This window comes from Talpa occidentalis, unplaced genomic scaffold (assembly GCF_014898055.3).
Source record: "Talpa occidentalis isolate TD23 unplaced genomic scaffold, MPIMG_talOcc4v2.1 talOcc4.3, whole genome shotgun sequence".
Lineage (NCBI taxonomy): Eukaryota > Metazoa > Chordata > Mammalia > Eulipotyphla > Talpidae > Talpa > Talpa occidentalis.
In genome coordinates this window covers 54,810,426-54,834,129 of record NW_023603184.1, presented here as the reverse complement: position 1 = coordinate 54,834,129, position 23,704 = coordinate 54,810,426, and the positions used below count along the sequence as shown (strand labels likewise).

The 23,704-nt window shown below is 37.3% G+C and overlaps 1 protein-coding gene and 1 pseudogene across 4 annotated transcripts in view; one reads left to right on the top strand and one right to left on the bottom strand.

Annotated features, from left to right (window-relative positions):
• Positions 1 to 23,704, top strand: part of WDR33 (WD repeat domain 33) — a 107,070-nt gene that overhangs the window by 57,732 nt on the left and 25,634 nt on the right. The window lies entirely within an intron of this gene.
• On the bottom strand, positions 2,710 to 3,210 carry LOC119254133 (transcription factor BTF3 homolog 4-like; annotated as a pseudogene).

Below are 23,704 nucleotides of genomic sequence, written 5' to 3'. Positions count from 1 at the left end.
GGGTGTCTCAGTAAGAGGGAGTTATAAAGATTATACTATAGGATTTGGGCTTTGGGTAATTTGTGGGGGTGGGGAAGCAGATTGTAGAATGTGAGGGCTTGCTGTGGATGGAGTGCTATAAAAAAGTGGCGATAAGTCTTTGGTTGGGTATCAGTAAATCTTACAGGGAGGGCAGATAAGTGAAGAGAAAGCAGTTTTGGTAAATGAATTAGTTATTACTCATTTAGCAAAAGAGATCTTTGCTATTTGTGGGTTGTGTACCTTAGTTTTGTTTTTTAAGATTTATTTATGCATATAAGAACTGGGGTACAGGCCAGAGGTGTGGGGGGTTAGAGACAGTGGGGAACAGAACAGGCAGATCTACCAAAATACACTGCTGAGGGGAGCAGCAGGCGAGACAGGAGAGGTCTGCTACACCATTTGTGGGTTACCTCCCTGCCTAGGCATCGAACTTGAGCTGCAGTAGCTGTGGATAGCTTCATAGGTTGCATCTTAATCCCTTGCGCCACCAGGGAGGCCCCCTGGTGGGCATCCTGGTGTCTCACTTCATCATGGTCCCAGAGTTACTTATTTTAATACAGATGTTTAATTGAATAGAGATTGTTCAACAGGCGAGTAAAATGGGTTAGTTATAGATGTCAGGTCAGTTGGTGATAACATTGAGGCTTAGCTGTGAGTATCGCATTAGTTCTCAGAGTTATGGGTCAGTTTCTTTACTCTCAGAAGCATTTAAATCTAACCAACCTCTCATTATATAAGAACCATCTAGGGAAGGCCAGGATTTAGTAGCAGTGACATATTTGGCATGTCACTGGAACAAGCTGCAGCAATACTGTTACATTTTTACAAACCAGAGCATTTGGGAAGCATGCAGTGGTATATTAACCAGCACATGTCATTTTTTCAGCTGACTGGAAGTAGCTAGTGGGTAAAATATAAAGATGAATTAAAAAAATAATACGAATTTTCCTGTGATAATCTGTGGGCGATCCCAGGGTTTACTCTCTAAGATTTATATCTAGGAAGTAGTTTTTAGTGTTTTAGAAGTTTTTCTTTTTGTAATTTGTTTCTGAATTGAGATATAATTGACATAACATTAGGAGTAGTTTCTTTATATCCGGGAAGAGTCAGCTATTCATTGTCTCTATGATGTTGTCACGCAGTAGTAAATATCAAAGGAATTTTAAAGGTTTTTATGACAAGTGTTACAGGATGACCTAATGCACTTCTGGTGACCAATGCAAGGAAAGTTACTTTGTGCTGGTTAACCATAGATGTGATGTGGTCAACCACATTGGGCGCCAGAATGTTCCAGGGCAACCCCAATGTGAAATGGGTTGGCCTGACTGTAGGTCCCCAGCCGTGTGCTTGAAAGGGACTTACAATGAGACCCAACTGTAGGTACACACAAAAAGGTTAATAAAGGATTTATTTACAAAATAGGGGAAATGAAGGAATGAGTAAACTCAGGGAGAAAGAGAGAGAATGTGTCTACCACTTTTGCTGAGCTGGAACCCCAGTAGCATGCTGAAAGCTGGAGAAAAACCAAGGAGACCCCCAAGGCCCACGTGTCTGGTTAGATACCAAACCTGGCTGCTTAACTCCACTCTCAGTCCCACCATCTTCCCTTCAGGGGTGATGATATTACGGGAGTTTTAGTTCTTAGTGTTTGGGGTCTCTTTGGTCTGAGGTGTGGGGATGGGGTCCATAAAACCTATTTGTGGAGTTTGTTTAGGGCATCCTTTTCCCCCAACATAAGGAACTGTTGCAATCCTTTACAATAAATTTTTTTTTTAAGGATTTATTTTTTATTTATACAAGTGCTGGGGTACAGGGCAGATGGGGGTGTGGGGATGGGGGTGGGGGTGAGAGGATTCACCAGAGACAGAGCAGGGAACAGAACTGGCAGGCTGACGAAACACACTGCTGAGGGGAGCAGCGGGCGAGACAGGAGAGGTCTGCTGCGCCATGTGGGATTCTCGCGACTGGCAAGGATTGAACCTGCGCTGCAGAGGCTGCGGACAGCTTCTCAGTGTGGCACTCAACTGCCTGCGCCACCAGGGAGGCCCTACAATAAAAAGTTTTAATAGTTGTAAAATTGTTTATGAACTCTCAGATAGACCTAATACAAAAAGCTAGATCATGTTTCCACAGTTCCTTTCTAGCTTTGCTTTTTGTGTGTGAGCTCTATTAGGTAAATTCCTATTTGAAGTATATCAAAGATCACTGAAAGGAGCTTGTGTTTCTTCATTTATGCAAGTAGTTGCTGTGTACTAGGTGCCACGCTCTGAGGTGTAGAGACAGGCCAGTCTTCATGACCAATGCAAATGCTGGCTGGATGGCATCCTTTTTTTTTTTTTAATGTAAAGATGTATTTCTATTGGGGAAAAGAAGAGGGTAAATAGAACTGTTTTTCAGTTTGCTCTCCACTGTATTCACACATGCCTATATGTTTGCATGTGCATGCACATACATACACACATGCACACACACCAAAAATACCCTCAGACTGAACCAATACTTAATATTCTGACCAAAAGAATATATCCTGGGAGAAAGTGCAAAATGCAAAATCAAATGACTGGAAAATGCTAAACACATCATTATTAATATACAGAATATTTACATTACTGAACTAGTAACAGTTGATGTCCTCCATGTCTGTAAAACTTTAGAACCACATAGCTGATTAGTTAAATTTAGACCATGTCAGCTTCCAAAACCCATTTTAATTAGCTTCATTCTTTGACACTTTTCATCAAAATTTTCTGCAAGATCGGGAACATCAGCTTTCTCATCAATATCTTCTGGTTTGGGTGGTTTGGTATCCAACACTTTCCAAGGGAACTGTTCAGCTAAATTCCTGAAACTTACTAAGTTGTCAGCATCAAACTGAGTTAATACTCCAGGAAGCATTTCTGTGATCTGTTTGACTTCTGTAAGACTGGTTAATTGCAAAAGCGTTAGCAGAAAGGGAAACTTGGACTTTGGGATTGTTGGAATGAATGACTGTCCTGTCTTCTTTAGTCATGTTCACCTCTTCAATACCAGCTATATTATTCACAGCCAGGTTTTTAGAGAACTCTGAAATTTTTGTCATCAGATGTAGCTGTTATGTGTTTTACCATCTTACATCTTCTTTTTTCAAGCAGTACGCTTGTCCCCTATCTGGACCTGAGCCTGAAGTTTGGCTAACTTTCCTTGATTCATGCTATAGGTAAATCTGAAGCAGGATGGGCCCTTCAACACTAGCATATGCCAAGAGCCACGATGGCATCATTTTTAATGGCATTTTGAGTTCATATATATTCTAAAACAAGCCCTCATATTATTGTAGTCTGCAGAACAATTTCTGTGATTACTGAAGTAGTTTTTGTGATTTTAAAATTTAGAACTTTTAAAATTCAGTATTTATAGAGTTAATTGCTCTTGTGGTTCTGGAGATACTGTTAAAAGTGAAGGTCTTCAGAACAAAATTTGTCTCCTGGTAAAGCTATAAGATAGGCACCTTCACCTTGAATAATAAATTGAGGGTATTCTCTTTAATAGTGACTCTTTATCATTTAGTAAAAACTGAGTTTTAAAATTAGAAAAGTTCGGTTTGTAGTTAAAACTTAACTGTAAGTAAAAGTCTAGAGCACATTTGGATGGTGTCACAGTATCCCAAGTCTAGTTCCAGTAGAAGAGCAAGATACCTTATAGGCAGAAGCAAATTAGTTTCCTCATGTGGTAATAATATTAGTTCTGCAGTTAGTTGATAGAATTTTCCTATAGAAATAAAGAATGTAATGTTTTTTCACTGAATTCTTTATAGCTTTGTGACAGCTATGAATGTTCATGAGAACCCTAGAAACCTTTAAGAAAGGATTTAGATTGCAAACGTTTTTAAATCTTGATAGATTTAAAAGATAGAGCAGTAGTTATGTTAGACTATTGTTGAGAATAACTTTTCAGAATAAGATTTTTCTTTTACAGGCCGTTCCAGGTAGCAAATGTGTTAATTTTAGGTTTTAATACCCTATAATGAATTGCCATTTAGATTTTATTATGTACAATGTGTATTTTTACATGGGGAAAGGTGTTCCAGAGTTACCAGTGATTTCAAGATTGGTAGGGAACTTACTATTTACCCATTTTTTTCTGTGTCTAAATTATGTATGAATGCATCTTTGAATAATTTAGGCACATAGGTTTGTGGTACATTCTCTTGGTTATAGTGTCTGAATAAGGATTTGTATTTTAAAACTAAATCTGTTGGGCAGCAACTCACCTACATGACCCCCAACATTTACTCTTCCAATCATTCACAGTAATCAGAACATTTTGCACTGTCTTTGTGACTACACTTATCAGAAGAATTGGTGTAGAACACTACCAGTTCACTAAGTCTTTCATAATCACTGATGAGCACAAGTCTATATGTCATTGTTCCCCCCCTACACAAAGGGAAGGTATATATATTCTCTGTTTTTGTGTATTGTTACCATTACAATTTAATGACAGGAGAGTGGCGTAATTGCAGTTTACAAGGGTTAAGTGACGAGGAAGAAGGGATTACTAATATTATTGAACTTCTTCTCCAGCCACTCTAAAACTCTACATGTAATCATAGTTTCTACTTTGGGACAATCTTTGTTTTTTCCACTGGGGTACTTTCATGTTACTAATCTGAGAGTCAGCAGGTCTGGCTTTGAATTCCAGTTCTGCAGCCTGTCAGTGTACATTTCCTCTGGAGAGTGGGGTTAATGACACATGCCTACCTCACAGGGTTGTTGTGAGGGTCCCAGAGATACACAGAAGGCACTTCTCATCCTGCAGGCACACAGCAAACGTTAGTTGCTTACGTCATGTGGAAGGAAACATGCCATAAGCAAGCGTTTGAGGGTATAAAGAAAGTAATTAATTTGATTTAAAGGGGGATTGGAATTGATTAGGAAAGTATTATGAAGAATTTACTAAGGAGTTACTGGATCAAGAGTTGGAATGAGATGACTCCTGTTTTCAGTAATGATTCTTAGGTTTAGAAGTGTCATGGATAAAAATTAATTGTATTGTAAGCCACACTTAAATAAATAACATATTAAAATGGAACTATGACTTATTTTTTAAAGCTATACAAGTCCTCACACTTCCACTGTCCTCTCAGGACCACAGTATTACCTTAAAGCAGCACTTTACTTTTATATTTCCCATGTACTTTCCCCAACATTCTCTTCTTTTACTTTGTTTCTTTACTTGCTTTTTTAATAGATAATATATTTGAATATTTCCTGAGAACCTATAGCTTTTTTCTGAGTTCTAGCTAGGTAAATTTGCATTTGATGAGTATAAGGTGTACTGAGTTCATCTGTACTTTTATAGCAAAATGTTCTTCCCACTGCTACTCTTTACTAGGTTTTACAATATCTTTGAAAAATAAAAAAGGCCAAAAAAAATACATTTTTGTAAGTGGTGTGAGTTGTTCACTTGGTCATTTTTAAATAGTACAAATTAGAGCAAAATCAAATGCTCCTCTGTTAGAGATATTCATATAACGTAGCACTGTGGTTGCACTGTAAGTCCTGTTGTTCTTCAGTCTTTCCTAAAAATGAGTAGTGAAAGAAAAGTTGAGAACGTTTCACTCTCATTACTTTGATTTTGTGTTCATTGTGATGCTGACGATGTGAATTGAAGGCCAGAAGCTGAGAACTACATGGTCCCACACATCCCAACATCACATTGCTCCCAGAGAGCACAGACAGGCAGTTGTTGCTGATAACCTGGCTTACCAGCTTTCTCTCTGGGAACCACTGGTGACACACTTCAATGACCTGCCTGGCAAAGAACTGATTAAGCTCTGGTCATACATACTTACACACAAAGGTGTTCTCCAGAATGCAACTATGAGACTGAAGCCCACTATCAGTATGTGTCTTTTAAGAAGTGTTCTCACTAGTTAAAAAGGTTTTATTTTGCTCTTTCTACCTCTTGTCCTGTCAGTGGAAAATGAAAGGGGATGAAGACAAAAGCAGGCTGCCTGTGTAACAATTACTGACTTCTGTGGGGGATATCACTTACAACCTTGGCTTTATTAATAATTAATAGCGTCATTCCATAGCTAGCCAAACTGAAGATCAAATGCAATGTTAAGATGCATTTTTTTACATTAGTTATCTGTGGTGACAAGTATCATCTATATATCTCATGGAAGTAAGAGTTGGAGAGATTTATAAGGTCTGGGTCCACATATTCCTACTATGTGCCATATGGAAGACTGAGATCTTTGGTGCCAGCAGTACTGGGAAAAGGGAGGGCTGGAAAGGTAAGGAAAGAGCTGAGTGGGATTAATGTTGAAGTATTTTCTGGAGAATGTCTTCCTTTTACAAAGCTAATAAATATAAAATTCAAACAGAAGTAAAATAGCAGTATCTTCCCCTCCCCATTTCCAGTCTCACATTTAGAGGTCATCACTATTCTTTTTTTTTTTAGATTTATTTATTTGAGCCTCCCCGGTGTGCAGCAGGTTGAGCGCTGTGTTGTGATGCTGCCCGCAGCCTCTGCAGTGTGAGTTCGATCCTGGCCAGTGGGCGAGAATCGCACATGGCACAACAGACCTCTCCTGTCGTGCCCGCTGCTCCCTTCAGCATTGTATTTCGGTCTTTCTGCCTGTTCTGCTACCTGCCCTGTCTCTGGTGAATCCACTCACCCTCCCGCGTCTCTGGCCTATATCCCAGCTCTTGTATAAAAATAAATAAATCTTAAAAAAAAAGATTATTTATGCATACAAGAACTATATTATATAGTTCTATAACTATATTATAGTACAGGCTGGAGGTGTGGGGTGTGAGAGGATTCACCAGAGACAGAGTGGGCAACAGAACAGGTGGATTGACTGAAACATACTGCTGAGGGGAGCGGTGGGCGAGTTAGGTGAGGTCTGCTGTGCCATGTCGGTAGCTCCCTGGCCGGGGATCAAACTCATGCTGCAGTGGCTGTGGACCCCTTCATAGGTTGCATCTTAACCCCTTCTGCCACCAGGGATGCCCCAGAGGTCATCACTGTTCTATTAATGGTTTGGTGTGTGTGTTTCCACATCCTTTGCTATGTAAAAAATGTATTTAAACTACATGAAATGGAATTATACTACCTATATCCTTTTGCTATTTGCTTTTCCCAGGACACACATATCATAGTTACTCTTTTGTATCATTACTACCCCAGTCATTTTAGGTAACTGCTTTAGAACATATTTAATTCTTCTCACTTACAGACACTTAGAATTTGCAAGAGGTTTTTGCTATGACAGAGGTGTACGCCAGAGTTTCCTGTATCATTATATATTTGTTCCCACTCCTGTAAATTTGCTGTTAGGCTAGACTCCAAACAAGATGAATCAAAGAGCATGAACATTTAAACTTTTGTTAAGATACTTCTGAGTTGTTCTCAGTCTCCTTAAAGTCATTAATGATAAGCTGTAAGAGTGTTATGGTCTAACCCATTTCCATAGAGATAACAAAAAGGTTAATATTGTAGAAAATTTTCACCATTTATAAATTTAAGCATAATAAAAAATTGCAGTGTGCACATGTGGTAAAATCCATAGAAGGATGGAATTTGAAATGTAAAAATCTCCAATCGTTTATTGCTTCCTAGAGATAATTCTTTAGAATTAATTAGTTTTTATCTACTCCTGTGCTTGCCATCAGAACTTAATATGTTTCTTGCTGTATCTGCCTGATACACTGTCTCTTTTCTTCCTGACATGGACTTTGAGGAGTTACAAGTATACTTATACCACCAATGGTGCTTTCTCCTCCTAAGTTTTGTTACAAATTATAGTTACTTTTATGATTTCCCTTGTAGTTTCATGTTAATTCTTTAGTTTGTTATTTGGGCCATCAATTTTAGGTAATATTCCTTGACGCACCATTATGTTAAATAAGAAAACCTTGAAAGTAGTTTCCTCCCTTTTCTCTCCCTTATATATACTGTTGAGGATTTTTTTTTAAAGGTTTATTTATTTATTTATTTATACAAGCACTGGGTACAGTCAGAAGCAATTCACCAGAGCCAGAGCGGGGAACAGGGCAGGCAGACTGACGGGAAGGCAGGAGAGGTCAGCGCGCCATGTGGGACCCTCGCTGGAGGCCTGGATCGAAGGGATCGAACCGGTGCTGCAGAGGCTGCGGGCAGCTTCGCAGCCCAGCACTCAACTGCTGCGCCACCAGGGAGTCCCTGTTGAGGATTTTTAATGATTTAAAATTCAAAAAAAGAAAACCATTGCTGCTATGAATTATACTGTTGATTGCAGAGCCAAGTAGTATAACTGGGTTTATAGTAGTAAATCCTCCAACAGTTTTCTATTTGAAGAATGGCAAGGTCAAGTAAGATTCTATTTTCTGAAATCTGCCATCCATAAACGGCTGAAAACGAGCAACAGTCTAGTTTGCTTTAGTTTTTCTTGTACTTTCTAATCATTTTCTGTTTTTTCTTAGTGTTTCTTTATCTTAGCAAATCTTTTGATTTTTAATTTTACAATTATAATAAATAAATTTTTTTAAAAGACATTCTTCACCAGTTTCTCTGAGTTCCTGCTCTAATTTGGACCAGTTACGTTCTTTGTATTCTTTGCTTGTGACTGCAGTTAGACTGGGATCTCTTTGCTGTTCCCTGTTAAATCTGCTTAATTTCTTTCAGTTTAGTTGAAAAATATATTTTCAAAATACTTTTTTCAGAAACAATGCTTGGGAGGTAAATTTTAAAATTCTTAGGTCCAGAAAGTCTTTAACCACTGTCACACTTTGTTTTGTCAAGGTAGTGAATTCTTTCTTTGAAATTCTTTTGCCTTAGAATTTTGAAACCTCTACTATCTGCTGTCAGTTTTGCTGGTGAAAACACAGTTGCTCTTCTGATTTTCATTATTTTGTATGTAACTTGGTTTTACACTCTGTATTTTAAATGTTTTTTCTCGTGATTTCTTTTTTCACTCTGGGCATATATGTAAATATTTAAAACTTCCTTTTTCTTGTCTCACTTTAATCTTCAGCCTCAAATATTTATTTTCATACAAAGAGTTTCTTTGTCATTTCTCATGGTCTCTGTTTGACTTCTGGGCTTTTATGAGTGTTGGACTGCTTGTATTTTTCTTTCAGATTTTGTTTCTGTCCTTTCTTCTTAGTATCGGGAGATTTCTTGTGTTTTATTTTCTAATCATTCCCAATCTATTATTATTATTCAGCTAATTGATGAACTGGTTGGTTGGTGGTTTTAAATAAATATATACCTTAACATTTTTAATCTAGTGATCAAGATGTTTGTGTGTTTGGTTTAGTTTAGCCTGCTGTCGCATTTGTTTTCCCTAGAATCACTTAATCTGCTTCTTTTTCCTAGTATTTTTCTTTCCTATATTATTTTTCTCATATCCAGTGATATTTGGTAGCCCAAATATTTGCATGAAGATTTATATTAAAGTAGCTATCTTGTATTTCTTTTGCACTAGGGTAAGTCCACTTACCCAAAAGTGTTCTCTCCTATGTAGTAGATCTCACTGTGAACTCTTGAGCTGAGTGGGGAAGTACAATTTTGGAGTAAATAGGCAACTGCCACTATTATTTCATTAACTGTTTTGTTTTTTGAGGTGGCGTGCTTAGTTCATTTCCCTTTCTCCGTGGGACTCCCTCTCCCTCTGCCTCCCATCTCTTGTCTCTTACCTCTTCTGTTTCTCCTCCCTGCCCTCCTACCGGTTTTTCCTTCCCACCCCTGCCTTTAGGGTCCTAGTGTGCCATTGTGTTATGTTTTGATCTCTAGCCTTAAATCTGGTTTCTTCCCAGACTGACTTCCTTTTTTTTTTTTTTATAATAAATTTTATTTTTATATTCCCCATACAATTGCAACCCCCCCATTCTGACCCCAATCCCTCCCCTCCCACCCCCCACCCCACCCCCAAAAAGTATCTCTGGTTCATAGTTTTTTGTTGATTTTGATTTTCACTTTCTTATAGTTATTCATTTTCCTGGTCCCTTATTTAAGTTTTCTAGATTCCTGCTATGAGTGAGACCATCCGGTATTTTTCTTTTTCTTTCTGGCTTTTTTCGCTGAGCATGATCCCTTCCAGCGCCATCCATGTTGCTGCAAATTGCATGTGTTTATCTTTTTTGAATGCTGAGTAATATTCCATGGTGTATATGTACCACATCTTCTTGATCCAGTCATCTATTTTTGGGCATTTGGGCTGTTTCCAAAGCTTAGCTATTGTAAACAGTGCTGCTATAAACATAGGGGTGCAGGTGCTCTTTGGAATTGATGTTTCTGTGTCCTTTGGGTAAATCCCTAGGAGTGGAATTGCTGGATCATATGGAAGCTCTATGTTTAGTAGGTCAAGAAATCTCCACACAGCTCTCCATAGTGGTTGGACCAGTTTGCACTCCCACCAACAGTGCAGGAGAGTTCCTTTTTCTCCACACCCTCACCAACATTTGTTGTTGCTAGTTTTTTTAATATGTGCCATTCTCACTGGTGTGAGATGGTATCTCATGGTAGTTTTGATTTGCATTTCCCTGATTACAAGTGATGTTGAACATTTTTTCATATGCCTGTTGGCCATTTGCATTTCCTCTTCAGAGAAGTTTCTTTTTAGCTCTTCTGCCCATTTTTTGACTGGGTTATTTTCTTTGTTGTTGTTGAGTCTCATCAGCTCTTTGCAGATTTTTGTGATCAGTCCTTTATCATTAGTGTTGGGTGCAAAAATGTTCTCCCAGTCAGTAGAAGGAAATATAGGCGAAACACTACGTGATTTGCACATCAAAGACATCTTTACAGACACATCACCCAAAGCAGTGATAGTGAAGGCAAAGATAAACAGCTGGGACTACATCAAATTAAAGAGCTTCTGCACAGCAAAAGAGACAATAACAAAAACAAAGAGAAACCCCACTGACTGACTTCCTTATTTAGAGAGCAGTTGTCTGGCCTTAGCTGAGGACAGCTGTTCTACATAAGCAAAGGTTAGCAAGGCCTGGACAGGTTACTAGGTGTTCTGTGATTTACCTTCATTACAACATCACAGCCTTTGTCACTGACCTGTCATAGAGCCTAGAGTCTTTACAAAGCCTTAAAAACCTTCTGTGTTGTATTTTGAGTTTTTTTTCCCTCACTCTGTTTTGGTTTTTTCCTTAGTATGAGTCTGTCTTTTTATGAGTGTCTGTTATTTGGTTTATAGGGGTTTGAAATTTTCATAAGGTTTGTGGTATCAATTTTGGGAAGTAATTGTATACATCATTAATCTTTGGAAGTAATTTAGGAAGGGGCTTCCATCCATCAATTTACTTAGTACTAAAATCATGTTTTGTTTCAAGCATAATTCTTTTTTCACATTAGTCACCTTGAAAGAAGCACCCATACTTCCCTCTTGTTATTCTGCCTGCTTTTATCATTTTTACATTTCTTAAGAAATGGGTATTTAAATTTTTTTAAAGATTTATTTATGCATACAAGATCTAGGGTACAGGCCAGAGGTGTGTGGCGGGGTGAGAGGATTCACCAGAGACAGAGTAGGGAACAGAACAGGCGAATTGACTGAAAATACACTGCTGAGGGGAGCAGTGGGCGAGCCAGGAGTGGTCTGCTGTGCAATGTGGGTCTCTCCCTGGCCCACCGGGGATCGAACTCGTGCTGCAGAGGCTGCGGATTGCTTCATAGGGCGGTACTTCACCCCTTGCGCCTCCAAGGAGGCCCGGTATTTAAATTTTTAATCATGTATTTGAAGCTTAAGGTAATCCATGCCATGGGGGATGTAGAGGTAAGTGATCAATTAAAATAACCAGAAGATCCTTGAATTAGATCTAGTTTATTTTTGGTACATTTATTTTTTCCTTGAAATGAGTTAACATTCTCCATAGAGAAGATTTGGAAACATTCATTAAACATTTACATCATACCTATAACAGAAAATGACTTGTAAATATATCCGTATTGGGAACTGTATTTTAGTGTAGGGAAATCTATAGTTATATTGAAGTATCTTCTCTTGGTCTTAGTGACTTGAAACAGAGTCAAAATAATAAAGGCAATGATAGGCCTGCATTTTAGGTTTTCCAGTTCTAAGAGATAAATGGCATTGTATTTATTATTATACTGGGGTCTTATGTATGAAATTAATTTGAACTCCATGTTCTTTACTCGGAGGTGATTTGAAAACTGAAATTGACCAGTCTTTACTTGTTTCACTTTGGGGAAATGTTCTCAAATCAAACTGTTTTCTGTTTTCCCGCGCTCTTCTCATGGTAATAATAGCTTTTGCTGGATAATTAAGCCTATGTGGAAATACTATCCCATGGTGAGCTTTTTCAGGAGAGAGATTGAAATCTAAATAAGAGCTTTCATTTATGGATTATTCAAAAATGTATCCTTAGCGTGATGCGCAGTGCTTCGTATATTTCATTTAATTTCTGAAACAACCTGACAATTGAGTAATAACCTCCATTTTACACATGAAAATGTTAAGACTTATCAAGGCTTAAGTAAATTATATAAGACCATAACTAGTAAGTGATAGCTGAGCTTTAAACAGATCAATTTTACCTCAAATTTTTTACTATTAACCATTGTGTAGCATATAAACATGAACATATTACCAATACAAATAAATTATATCTTTTCCTTGAGTCCAAATAAATCTTTCTTGACAAAACTAATTTCATCTCTTTGTTATTCCCTTACTATAGGAGGGAAATATAATAAATTGCACATGGGAATAGGAATTTTTGCGATTCACTCATCCTGTTCAGAGATGGCAGAATAAATTTAATATTTATCTGTTTTTCCCAAGAATACAATGCTGGTTTTTAGTGCAATTTGTATAGTTTTTTTTTTGTTCACTGAGCTTTTCATTATTCATTCTGAATGTGTTCAATAACCTGCAAGAAGATGGGAAGATATTAAACACCTCCACAGGAAATACTGGTATTCTTTGTAATATGTTAAGTTTGATTTGAACTTCTTTGGATTTTCATATTTCCTAATCATTAATTGGGTTCCACATTTATAGAGTGCAAAGATTTTTTTCTTTCTGACATCTGTGGGAAAACCTAGAAAAAATTGTTTGTCTTCATTTCCCGCTAATATAATGAGGCTTTGGCTAGATAGAGAATTCTGGAGTCAGAGTTGTCCTCCTCTTTAACACTGTCAAGATTTTGTTCCATTATATCATTGCAGTCTGTAGTTTAAAATAGTTTTTTGTTTGAAATAACATTGCTTTATAACATTATATACATTTTAACTGTGCATCATTAAAAAAACAATGTCTATATATACTATATTAAAAAGTTCACCACTGAGGGCCTCCCCTGGTGGCGCAGCAGTTGAGCGCTGGGTTGCAAGGCTTCCCGCAGCCTCTGCAGCGCCAGTTCAATCCCCGGGCCACCAGTGAGGGTCCTACCAAAAAAAAAAAAAAAAAAAAAAAAAAAAATCACCACTGAAAGTCTAATTCCATCCTTTACGCAGTTGATCACTTTCATCCAGTTTATCCATCCCCTCTACTCCCTTCCCATATATTTAACCATTAATTTGGTTCTAGACATTTTTGTTCTTCATTTGTTTATGTACCACATGAGTGAAATTATGTGTTTGTTCTACTTATTTTACTAAACATACTACCTTCCAGTGATGGGATTTCATTTTTTAAAAAATAGCTGAGTAATATTTCACAGTTACATATACACCACATCTTCTTTATTTTTTTTTAAAGATTTATTTATGCATACAAGAACTGGGGTACAGGCCAGAGATGCAGGTGGGGGGGGGGTGAGAGGATTCACCAGAGACAGTGGGGATCAGAACAGGCAGACTGACTGAAATACACAGCTGAGAGAAGCAGCAGGCAAGACAGGAGAGGTCTGCTGCGCCATGTGGGTAGCTCCCTGGCCAGGGACCGAACTCATACTGCAGTGACTGCGGATAGCTTCATCGGCTGTGTCTATCAACCCCTTGTGTCACCAGGGAGGCCCCACATCTTTTTTATTAAGTCATCTGTTCATGAGTGCTTAGGTTATTTCCAGCTCTTGGTTATTGTGAATGATACTGCAGTAAACATGGGTGGGGTTGTATTTATTTTGAATTACTGTTTTTATCTTCTTCGGGTAAATATTCAGAAGTAAGATAATTGGATCATTTGGAATTTCTCTTAAAATTTTGAGGAATTTCATACTGCTTTCCATAGTGGCTATACCAGTTTGCATTCCCATCAACTGTGCAAGGCTTCCCTTCTCTGTGTCCTTTCTAACACTTGTTTCTTATCTCTTTGATACATGCCATTCCCACAGGTTTGAGGTGAAATCTCACTGTGGTTTTGATTTGCATTTTCCTAATAATAAAATATGAAAATTTCATCTACCTATTGGCCATCTATATTCTTTGGAGAAGTATCTATTCAGATTCTCTTGTAGTTAGTGTTTTTATGAGAAGCTTTATGATATTTTGTTGAATATTCCTCTTGAGATTCACCTGATATTTTCCTCATCATTGGTTTTAGTATTTTGGGGTTTGGGGTGGAAGATCTCATATGGTGCAGTTAAGTCATCAGAGCATGGGCATATACTTATAAACATGACTAGGTGTTGACCTTAACCACCAGGTTGAGGCACTGTTTGTCAGATTTGTCCAGTTTAAGGGTACTCCCTCCCTCCCTTCTATACTGTACTCTTTGGGCGGAAGTCAGTGATTCACAACTCATTTAAGGGGCAGAGGTTTTGCTTCCCATTCTTTAAGGTGAAGTAACTACAGAAGTTATTCAGAATTTTTGTGAGGGTTAGACTCTTCTCTCCCTCTTATTTATTCAGTTACTTCACTGTGAACTAATATGTGTTTATTTTGTTAAGAGTATGATTTTACTTTGATGGAAACTATATAATATAAGCAGGTCCCAGATGAGATTTTCTAAGTTAACTTCAGCTTTGAAACAACTGGAAATAATTCTCAAGGTCCCATTGGAGTGTAATGCCATCTCATAGTACTCATTTATGGAAATAATTCTTAGTAATAGCTAGAAATTAAATTGTTTCCTAAGGATTGTGCGATAGACACCTGTTCTCAGCAATATTAAGGATTCATGTGACCTTATTTTGATAATAGGTAGATTTCCGTAACTTTGCCATTGTGTCTCCTTCCTTCTAAGAGTGGACAGTAGTAGTGAACAGGATTATAGAGAGCCACATTTACCAAAAACATGCAGATATAACCAAAAAGATTCTGGGAAAATTCAGGGATTGAAGTATAGCTGATGTTGTTTGACTTGATGACATTGGGATTAAGTAATTCTACTTAGCTAGTATCATTTATTTTAGGTATTTGAACTTTCAATTTTATTTTATTTATTTTTTTAAAAAGAGTTATTTATGCATACAAGAACTGGGATGTAAGCCAGAGGTGGGGGGGTGGCGGTGAGAGGATTTACCAGACAGAGTGGGAAGCAGAATAGGCAGATCTACTGAAACACACTGCTGAGGGGAGCAGTGGATGAAACAGGAGAGGTCTGCTGTGCCATGTGGGCTGCTCCCTGGCAGGCCAGGGATTGAACTTGTGCTGCGGCTGGCTTGATAGTGCTGTCTTAACCCCTGCACCACCAGGGAGGCCCAAAACTTTCAACTTTAAATAGTATCTTTAATTTGTTCAAATGAAGGTGAACCAGTTTACTCTTTTTTTCCTTGCTTTCAGAAGGAAGTTGCCCTGAAGTACCTTAAAATACCATTGTAATAGCCTTTTGTTTTCCTTTTTCTGGAAAAATAAAACTTACCTAGTTTTTCTTTTTTAGGGGTTTGTCATGACTTGTCTTCATTTTTAACCATGATATTGGCTGGCACTAATAACTATTATTAATGTAGCCAGGTAATACCCTTTCTGATAGTCTTATAGTAATGCCAGACTCCCATCAATTTTTCAAAGATATTTTTGTTATTTTCACTTTTTCTAGTTTTTAAATTAGTGAATATATAATACACTTCTTTTCTTGACTCCTTTTACCATCTGTATATTACTATTGAATTATCAATGTGTGCAGAAATGTTTACTAAACATTTGACTATTTAATAACATATGCACACACCAGTGCCTCCTTTCTCAGAGGACTTTGCTGCTGTTTTCTGTATTATGTATGGGACATTAGTGTCTCCCATCTCTGACAAATGACTGAAGTGCTTTGTAATATGGGTTGTTTTTTTTTTTTTTTTTTTTTTTTTTTTATAGAGGCATGCTTTATTTATTTGTTTGCTGGTTTGTTTGTTTGTTTTGTTTATACATGCACTGGGTACAGTCAGAAGCGCGGGAGGGTGAGAGAATTCACCAGAGCCAGAGCGGGGAGCAGAGCAGGCAGAAGGACCAAAGTACACTGCTGAGGGGAGCAGCGGGCGGCAGGAGAGGTCTGTGCGCCATGTGGGACCCTCCTCCGGTGGCCGGGGAGCAGCCGGGGATCGAACCGGCGCCACAGAAGCCGCGGGCAGCTTCTCAACCCAGCGCTCAACCGCTGCGCCACCGGGGAGGCCCTGTAATATGGGTTGTTAATATGAAGCAGTTGGAAAAGTACATCAGCAGTTAGGTTGACAAGAATATTTGGTTGTTGCATTCCTTCCCTTTAAGCTTCTTTGTTGCATATTCTCTAAAATAGCCTTGTATTTTTTGAATATATTAAATAAAAAGGTCAAGAAAGGGGAGTTTGATGTTTGGCACAAAACATGCTTACAGAGTTTGCTTTCTGGTTTTTCTAACTGAAGAATATAAACAAGGCACACATTCTGTTCCACTGTTGGGCAGTGTTTTAGAGAAATAACAATTTTTCTTTTGCATCAATCATTTTCTGGTTATTTTTCTCCCTTTCATAAACCTTAACATTTTTCTAGATACAGTCTTTAAATCTTGATTGAAATGGAAATTGTGCTTTTCTCTGGTTATATTCTTCCACCCTTATTGTATAAATTTAACAGCAGTGTAAGTTTCTGCACACTTATGCCTTCAAGTGTTTTTACATTTTGGTGCTAGAAACCATGGCTAATCTTATGAGATACACTTAGTTTCAAAGAGATACACTTAGTTTCAAATTTTAACCTACTTGACAGTTTCTTTTAGGGATTGTTGGTCTTCTATGTTAAATACATGGTACAAATAAATAGAAAACATTTTTCTTACATATTCAAATTAAATATGTGACTTAATAGGAGATCAGCAAGTTAAATCTACCGCCTTTCTCCATTTGAGTTTTAAATATTATGCTTGTACATTGATTACTCTTCTGACAACATACATTTCACATCTTACACCATAGAAACATCTGTTGTCCGTAGAACTAGATATTGTCCATCCTACACCATAGAACCCCACTGCGCGTCATTCTGTGTGGTGTTGCTTGAACATACTTCATGAAAATACTGTGTAGAGGTCTGCTCTTAAGACATTAACTATCCATTGAGTTTTAGAATTTTATTTTGAGTTTTAGAGTTTTTTATTAATGTAACACTTTAAATTTAGATCAGTAAGACACTGATCTAAAGTGATTACATTTATAATCACTTCCAGTTCATGTTGACTGCAAAAAGAGAAGGCAAAATGTTAATGAATTGCATTTCATTGACCAGCACACAATTTATTTATGTCCCTTAATTTTTAAAATTCTTGAATATTCACTGATCTAAATTGTCTAACTGTGGACCATGGCTACACATACTCTTTGCCTTAAACTGATCTGTTACATTTTATGTTCTTATGGCTGGAAGTAGCCAGAGTTTGTTGTTAATGTTTGACACAGTTTCTTGAATAACAGTTCTTTAACTGTTAATATTGTACAACATCATACTTGAATTCTTTGTTTACTTTTTTCTTCTTGTATTAGAAAATTTTGGTGCTTTTTGTAAGTTCTGTATAAAAGAAACTTTTCCTAAAATTTGTTCATACAATGGTCTGATCCAGGAAAAATAAAATGGAAAAATAAATACTTTCCGACCTTCAAATAAAGCTCTCTATGTTGGTTTTCAGACTGTTCACCGATCCTTGGGGATATACGCATTGTTTTAAAGGCAGTACTGTTCACCTGTGTGGAATGACAGGTTCCCTAAGGATCTGTTCAGGCTGTGGAGTAGAGATGAGGTTCTGGAAAAATGCAGAGGTGCAGAGTTTACCTACAACCTTATAGAAGCCAGGCGACCACCTCCCGAAAGGAAAGAGTCCTCAAACAGACCTCTCATTGGTTTCTGGCCTTCACTGCACCACACTGTTTGGTTGTGAGACAGGACATAATTAAGAAAAGCTCTACTTTCTACTAAAGTCTATAACTGTTCACCAAATACCTAAAAACAAAGCCTTCTACTCTGTTATTCTTAGAACTACAGGATTTATTAAGGAATCTCTGCATTGTATTTCTGATATCTACTTAATAACACATTAAACATATTTTCATTGGTTAGGAAAACTTGCATTCCGCACCTTGCTATTTTAGGTATAATTATGTAACAAAAACATTTTACTTCAATTTTTGTTTTATGCAGCAAAGTCTAAAACTGCCTTTTAAAATCGCTTAATTCTAATCATCAGAAAACTTATTTTATTGGAAGTATTAACTTTCTTAAAAATTTTTGACCTGGTCTGTTTGATTCTACAAATACTATAGTCCTCTGTTGCTCACATGTTTTAGAGACTGAGCACTCATATATAGGAACCCAATAAATAAGGCTGTTGAACACATTGGAATGAGTGAAAAAGCACATATGAGTGTGTGATAGAGTGATAAAGTGGAATAAATAAAATTGTTACCCTCTCATTCAGTATAAATTCAGATGCACAATTAATGTTTGGTTCCTGCAAAAAATCATGAAAAATTTTTGTTTTGTTAGACAGAGATTAATCCACAAAGCACCTGTCTCCAAGAGATGCTAATTCTGTCACTATTCATTGAACTGGGTGGGATCCTGTGAGGCTGTTACCTAGCTAAGAAATGATGCAGAGTTCATTGCCCTCCACGTTTAACCTCTAAAAACAACCCCATATGGTTAGATTAAATTAGAATTCCTTTTGGTGAAACTAAGTCATGGTTGCTGCATTGCTTTATTTTTTTTTTAAGTCTTTATTTTTTTTAAAGTCTTCAGAATAATCTGATTGTTTCTCAGTTAATAGAAGTACTTTTTTTATTTATGTATTTATTTTTAGATCTTATCCTTAAATTCTTTTGTATAGTTTTGAGAGTTGGAAAGGTAAACAGAAGTAGTCTTCTACAACTTCTCAGTTATATTTGAGAAAGTGAAAATTGATTAAGTAAAACAAAACAAAAGGGCTCTTCCAACAACAGTTTGGCCATTATATTTAATTAGGTGACGGACAAATTGAAATGAGAGAAGATCCAGGCTACCTCTGGCCACTAGCTTCACACTTTCATGCCTTTTTTTTTCATCTCTAAAAATTAAAGGGCTAGAAATCTTTGCAGGTTTTCCCTAGCTCTCATATCAATTGAATATAATTTTTTTAGGTTTGCTATTCAGTGTGTATGATAGTGAAGATTAAGGTACGTGATTGTGAGGCTCTAAGGAGAAACTTTCTTTAAAATGCCTAATTATAGCCTCAGTGTTGTCCAATATGACTTTTTGTGAAGGTGGAAATGCTCTATGCTGGCCTTTGGTGTCCAACATTCTAGCCACTATTTACATGTGCCTTTTGAGCACCTGCAATGTCAATTAGTGTAACTGAGGAATCTAATTTATAAATAGCCACTTGTGCCTAATAGCTCTTGTACTTGACAGTGCAGGTTAAATTCTTACATGTATTCAAAGAGTATTCCACACTTAGAAAATGTATCCCCTGGAGGGCTTCATCCAGTTCCTCTGTTAGGTTTGATGTTGAGAGTTTTATCTTCCTGTTTTTAAGAGTTTGATTCTGAAGAATTTACTTAAATACCAACTTTAAAAAATACTTGGTACCTTTCCCAGGATTGCTGGAGTCTTTACTTGGTAACCATGTACCTGTATTACTGACTTCTTTAAAGTTCTGCCATCCTACCGAGGACTGTATGTTTCTATCACCTTCTGCCTGTAGACTCATGTCAGTCCTGTGTAGGGTTCCATCAGATTCTGGAGTTAGGGCTTGTAGTATCTGGCGTAGGTTTGGTGTTGAGAGTTTTATCTTACTATTTTTAAGAGTTTGATTCTGAAGAGTTCAATTAAAATGCCACTTTAAAAAATATTTGGTCTTTACGCAGCCTCTGCAGCGCCGGTTCAATCCCCAGCTGCCAGGCGAGGGTCCCACATGGCGCGCAGACCTCTCCTGCTGCCCGCTGCTCCTTCAGCAGTGTACTTTGTCACTCTCCCTGCTCTGCTCCCCGCTCTGGCTCTGGTGAATTCTCTCACCCTCCCGTGCTTCTGACTGTACCCAGTGCTTGTATAAATAAATAAATAAATCTTTAAAAAAAAAAACAAAAAAAGCTGACCTTTACAAAAAAAAATTTGGTCTTTCATTGGCAAAAAGTTTTAGCCCTAAAATCTTGAGCCACTGGTGAGATGTTTTTAGTATTTAAATATCTAGGTCACCAAGCCATAAAAATGGTTATCATTTGAATAAATGTTCCATTTAATCTGTAATAGTCACTTTAACATGGCAAACACTACATTCTTAGAATTTACGTGTTTGTAAGTTCACAAAGAACTTTGAATGATTCAGTCCTGAAAGCCTGGAACTTTGAAATGATAAAAATTAGTGTAGAGGCATTCTTTGGGATTAATGGTTTAAATTGATGTGCCATGTGTTTGGGACTCAGTTGTTTTTGTATGAGATAATTTATATAAGGTTAAGTTTTTATATATGGCAGACATGCTCACAAAATCCACAATATACTTGAAACTTAATTCAGCCATACTAAGTCTGAGACCTGTTGATGAAAAAATGAATTCTCATTGAGGCTCTGAGTCATCTTCCTAAGATCAAAGGCACTGGCTACCTCTGGATTGGCAAATGAAGTCACTAACTGATACTACTTGTTCCCTTGATTTTTGAATAGAGGGAAATCAAAGGCAGTTGTCATTAAATAAAGTAGTGAAATATATATTAAGAACTTAAAGTGGTACAGAAGAATAAATGCCTTCTTACACTGTTTCTTTTCCCTAAATATCTATTACCAGCTATGTTTCCTTTTCTACAAATGGGATTAAATTACACCTTGCTTTTCTGCTTTTGGTTTTTAAAAGTCAGACTTATTGGAGTATTATTTACATGTGGCAACATTCACCATTTTCAAGTGTACAGTTCTGTGAATTTTCACAAATATATATATCATAATCAAGTCACATTTCACTTCCTTCTCTCTGCTTCCTTTTTTTTTTTAAAGATTTGTTTATGCACACAAGAGCTGGGGTATAGGCCAGAGGTGGTGGGGGTGTGAGAGGATTCACCAGAGACAAAGTGGGGAGCAGAACAGGCAGGCTGATGAAATACACTGCTGAGGGGAGCCGCGAGCAAGACAGAAGAGGTCTGCTGTGCCATGTGGGTTGCTCCCTGGCGGGCTGGAGATCGAACTTGTGCTCCAGAGGCTGCGGATTGCTTCATAGTGCAGTGCTTAACCCTTTGCGCCACCAAGGAGGCCCTCTCTCTGCTTCATTTTTGTAACCACCACCAAATCAAAATGTAGAACATTTCTGCTACCCCCATAAGTTCACTCTTTCTGCCTCAGTTTCACCAGCTATATTGTATTCAATTACATGAAATTTTCTTAGTTTTCCAAATAACTTCTTACTGATTCTTACTTAGGTTGTTTCCAGTCTTGCAATTCAAACAAGGTACAATAAATATCTTTGTGTGTAAATCTTAGTGTGCTTTTATAGTAAATTCCTAGCAGAAGAATTCACAGGAGTAAAAGTTATGAGTATTTAACAGTACTACCAAATGACATCCCCAAAAAGTTGTACCAGTTTCCTTTCCAACCAGTTATGGTTGAGTGTGCCTGTTCCTCTCATTAACATTGGTGCCATCAGACTTCATTTTTGCTAATTCTGTGGAGAAAATATTACTTAGTAAAGTAACTTGTATTCAGTGTGGTTTTTTTTGGTCTCATTCTAAAAGATACCAAAATGTTAATTCAGACACAAAATCCTTTTGTTGATGGCTAAAACTATTGTACAATATAACATTAGAGGAAATGTGAACAGATAAATTTTATGTGCATTTCCACTGTCCTAATAAAATTTTCATATCCTGTTTTTTCATATATTCATTTTTATACTTGTACATTTTAGTAGTCATCCTCACAGCGCGTGCACAACTTGTGCATGTATTATTTTTAGTTCACTTTATTTCATGAGCATTTTTCTTTGTTTTTAGAATTTTTATTTTAGTAGTAGTGCATTCTATTTTTTGGCTGTGAAATTTAATTATTCCATTTCTAAAATCTGTTTACACTTTTTCACTATTATGGACAAAGATTTAAATATCTTTTAAATGAAAGTTTAAAGAAATCCTTTAAAATTATTTTCTTAGGGGTCTCCCTGGTGGCGCAGCGGGTTGAGCGCAGCACTGTGAAGCTGTACCCAGCCTCTGCAGAGCCGGTTCGATTCCCAGCGGGCCGGCAAGAATCCCACATGGCATGGCAGCCCTCTCCTGTCTCGCCCGCTGCTCCCCTCAGCAGTGTTTTCGGTCCATCTGCCTGTTCTGCTCCCCACTCTGTCTCTGGTGAATGCTCTCACCCTCCCACGCATCTGGCCTGTACCCCAGCTCTTGTATAAATAAGTAAATCTTAACAAAAAAAAAAAAATAAAATTATTTTCTTAGGATAAATTCTACTAGTCTGGTTTTTCTTCAGTTTCTCTCAGCATTGATTTGAAAGGGTAGAATTCTATCACTTGAAAAGTTTTTGTCATTTCATTGGGAATTCATTAAGATTTTTCCCTTTTTTTTAAAGACTTATTTATTTATGCATTCAAGAACTGGGGTACAGGCCAGAGATGTGAGGGGTAGGAGGATTCACCAGAGACAGAGTGGGGAACAGAACAGGCGGATTGACTGAAATACACTGCTGAGGGGAGCAGTGGGCGAGCCAGGAGAGGTCTGCTGTGCCATGTGGGCAGTTTTTTTCCTGAAGAAGGAAGCACTTGGCCTATAAATTTGCCAACTTAAAGTATTTATTTTTCCTCTTTAATTAAAAAAGTTATAAAATGATGTATACTACTTGTAAAATTTTCATATCCACTTTCCAGAGGTAATCCGCTATTTAATAAACTTTTTAATTGAATTTTTTTCTTAGTGGATCATTCACATGTACCAATATTAAAAATTACTGAGTAATGTACAGTGAAGTCCCCTAGCAACCCAGTTCACATTCTTGGAATCAGTTTCAGATTCTCGTATACACTTTCATTCTTACGCATTTTTAGTGTAGATGGTTCATTATATGTGTGTGTCTCTTTCAGTCACAAATGTTAACATGCTGCACATAGTTTTTGCACATACTTTCTTAGATAACTATTTGTTTCATTTTTAAAAAGTAGAGAATGTATGTACAGGGCTCAAAAATAATATGATGTACAGGCTTGAATAGTTGCCTCTCTTGTCCTTGTCCTTGATGTGTCATTTTTCAGTGTGTGTCTTTATGTAGATAGATGCGAACAGGGAAGTACATATTTTTGTTTTATTTTTTTTCTCAGATAAGGAGTATACAATAGGCATTAAGAGCAGTGAGGGTTGAGGGTAGCTCCCTGCATTCAGATGTGTGCTC